The 3,689-nt window shown below is 40.7% G+C and overlaps 2 pseudogenes; one reads left to right on the top strand and one right to left on the bottom strand.

The window, feature by feature from the left end:
• Positions 1-1,942: 1,942 nt before the first annotated feature.
• On the bottom strand, positions 1,943-2,061 carry LOC127641683 (uncharacterized; annotated as a pseudogene).
• Positions 2,062-2,570: 509 nt separating this feature from the next.
• On the top strand, positions 2,571-2,689 carry LOC127641684 (uncharacterized; annotated as a pseudogene).
• Positions 2,690-3,689: the final 1,000 nt, after the last annotated feature.

The following is a 3,689-nucleotide window of genomic DNA, read 5'->3' on the forward strand; positions in this document are numbered from 1 at the left end:
GTTGCTGTACCAGCATTCACACTTGTCCAGTGCACGCTTGCAGTCAGGACACCTCACCACCTTGCAGTCCCTCGCGAAGTGGCCTGTTTCCTCACATTCAAAGCATTTGAAGTCCGGGCAGTCCTTCATCACATGTTCGGGGCTCATGCACAATCTGCAGGTTCTCACCTGTTGGCTATGAATCACCCTGAAGTATTGCAGACCCTCTCCCGTCTCGATCCTAGTGCTGTAGGGTAAGAAGACCACTTCTTTCGGGAACCGCACCTTCAGGAACCTCGTTCCATCATCTATGTGGGTGCCGTTGTAAACTTTTTGCCTTATTTGAGAGATGGGAGTTACCCCCCATCCCTCCAGCTTCTGTAGAATTTCTCCGTCGTCCAGGTATGCGGGCAGATGCATGAAAGATACAACAAATTCTTTGTTATTTAGCTTTTTAATTTCACACATTTTTCCTTTAATCATCAATCCTTCATCCAGCTTTTCAATATCTTCTTCCTTTTCAAATGTGATCTCATATTCTTTCATAATTTTGGGTCTTACCGCTAATATGCTTGCCACGTCCATCTTGTCTTTCAATGCTTGAATTATATCTTCTGCTTTTCCTTCTTGCACCGCTGCCAAATCCACAACAACCGTTGCTTCTTTAGTGTAGGATCTTTTGTATCTCTTTTCAGGGCCATCCTTTTCTCTTTGTTTTTTTTCCAGTCCTGTTTCCGTTTGCCGCCATGTTCCTCTTGCCAAGTCCATGTCTGTTGCCATTAATCCATCCATTTTTAAACAAAAACGGGGAAAAAAAACACACAAAAACAGTGTTTAAACTCACACCAAACAGCATGTGCTGCTGGGAGGAATTACACAAACAAAAAAAGACAAAAAACAAAAAAAAAAGACTAAACACTGATAAAAATAAAAACTAATTTAAACACAAAACAAAAATAAACACACCGAGTGTTTGGTGAGCCTCTCTCACCAACTGCTCACTCCAAACTGCCAACTCACGTCCTGTTTGCTCTATAGCGCCCTCAGGGTGGTATGGCCGTAAGCGAGTGCTGCGGCTACCAGCAGGCCATTTAAAGCAAGCGCACTGCACGCATCCTTATGCTGCTCTCCCATCATTAAAATATGTCTTGTACTGCAGCTCTAAAAAAGAGACAACAGGCCCTTTCCTCTCAGACATTGTCTATTTTTATTTATTTCTCTTTTTGAAAAGGTAAGTGCCTCCTCTCTATTCATTCAATTTCACAGGAGTCGTCCATCCAAGTACTAACCAGGCCCAGCCCTGTTTTGCTTCCGAGATCAGACGAGTTCGGGCCTGCACAGGGTGGTATGGCCGTAAGCAAGACCTGCAGCTACCAGCTGGCCATTTAAAGCAAGCGCACTGCACGCATCCTTACGCTGCTCTCCCATCATTAAAACATGTCTTGTACTGCAGATCAAAAAAGAGACAATTGTCTATTTTTATTTATTTCTCTTTTTGAGAAGGTAAGTGCCTCTCTCTATTCATTCAATTTCACAGGAGTCGTTCACAATACCTTTATCTGCATACCTGTGTCATAGCATCCATATGGTTTGCTAAAAGAGGGCATACTCAGCTGCAAAATTATATGATTAACACGTAATAATAAGTGGCCAAAGAAAACTCTTCTCTACTTAAAAAATGACCACAGGATGCTTTCTTTCGGATGTGTCCACCAAATATTGGAAGCACTGCACTTTGTTTGTAGTTTCCTAGTCTGTATGTTTCAGTCAAGAAATAGCAAAAAAAAAAAAACCCTCTACTGCTTTCTGTAGGAGGCAAGATAAATGAGCTGGCTGTCCTTTGCCACAGAGAAAGCTAAATGAAACAAAATCAATCAAACAACCAATTTCCAAGGATAAATAAATAAATCCCAGTTGAGCCAGGGGGGAGTGTATGAGTTAAAACAAACAAGGAAAAAGCAAAAGCTTACAGCACATGGTATTCCCAGGAAGTCTCCAATCCAAGTACTAAACAGGCCCAACCCTGTTTTGCTTCCGAGATCAGATGAGTTTGGGCCTGCACAGGGTGGTATGGCCGTAAGCGAGTGCTGCGGCTACCAGCAGGCCATTTAAAGCAAGCGCACTGCACGCATCCTTACGCTGCTCTCCCATCATTAAAATATGTCTTGTACTGCAGCTCTAAAAAAGAGACAACAGGCCCTTTCCTCTCAGACATTGTCTATTTTTATTTATTTCTCTTTTTGAAAAGGTAAGTGCCTCCTCTCTAGTCATTCAATTTCACAGGAGTCGTCCACAATACCTTTATCTGCATACCTGTGTCATAGCTTCCATGTGGTTTGCTAAAAGAGGATATACTCAGCTGCACAATTATATGCTTAACATGTAATAATAAGCCAGTGGCCAAAGAAAACTCTTCTCTATTTACCTTTTCAAAAAGAGAAATAAATAAAAATAGACAATGTCTGAGAGGAAAGGGCCTGTTGTCTCTTTTTTAGAGCTGCAGTACAAGACATATTTTAATGATGGGAGAGCAGCATAAGGATGCGTGCAGTGCGCTTGCTTTAAATGGCCTGCTGGTAGCCGCAGCACTCGCTTACGGCCATACCACACTGTGCAGGCCCGAACTCGTTTGATCTCAGAAGACAAACAGGGCTGGGCCTGATTATTACTTGGATGGGAGACTTTCTGGGAATACCAGGTGCTGTAAGCTTTTGCTTTTCCTTGTTTGTTTTAACTCATACACTCCCCCCCTGGCTCAACTGGGATTTATTTATTTATCCTTGGAAATTGGTTGTTTGATTGATTTTCTTTCATTTAGCTTTCTCTGTGGCAAAGGACAGCTTGCTCATTTATCTTGTCTCCTATAGAAAGCAGTAGAGGGTTTTTTTTTTTTTTTGCTATTTCTTGACTGAAACATACAGACTAGGAAACTACAAACAAAGTGCAGTGCTTCCAAAATGTGGTGGACACATCCGAAAGAAAGCCTCCTGAGGTCATTTTTTAAGTAGAGAACAGTTTTCTTTGGCCACTGGATTATTATTATGTGTTAAGCATATAATTGTGCAGCTGAGTATGCCCTCTTTTAGCAAACCACATGGAAAACATGTTTGTTTTAACTCATACACTCCCCCCTGGCTCAACTGGGATTTATTTATTTATCCTTGGAAATTGGTTGTTTGTACATTTACTACAATTACTTTCTTCTCTTCATACTCCATTTCCACCGCTATACATTTCCCATCATTATCCTTATACACTGTTTTATGTTACACCTCTGTTTTCTTTTATTAAGACTGCCACTCCTCTACCCATTCTACCATCCCCGTTGCTAAATAAAATTTCCCCATTCCATCTTTTCCTTATTTCACTTATAACCCCTTCTCTCCAGTTAGTTTCTTGTAAAAAAATCACATCCTCTCCTTTACACATTTCTTTCACTTTTTCAAATTTGCTTATGTCTAAAAGTCCTCTAGCATTAAAAGTAACGATTCTTAAAAGCATGAAAACTATAAAAACATTGATAAAACCCATCATGTCAGTTCATTCTCCTCCAGATCCTTTAACACATCATACTTATTCCCAGTCTCAATTGTGTCCTTTTTAGTTGACTTCAGTTGTTTATCTTCTTCTTTTCCCCCTTAACTTTCCTTTACAGCCAGTTGTTCTTTATTCCTTTGATCATTAAGTTCCACATTGTCCAACTCACTTTG

Source organism: Xyrauchen texanus, unplaced genomic scaffold (assembly GCF_025860055.1).
Source record: "Xyrauchen texanus isolate HMW12.3.18 unplaced genomic scaffold, RBS_HiC_50CHRs HiC_scaffold_137, whole genome shotgun sequence".
NCBI lineage: Eukaryota > Metazoa > Chordata > Actinopteri > Cypriniformes > Catostomidae > Xyrauchen > Xyrauchen texanus.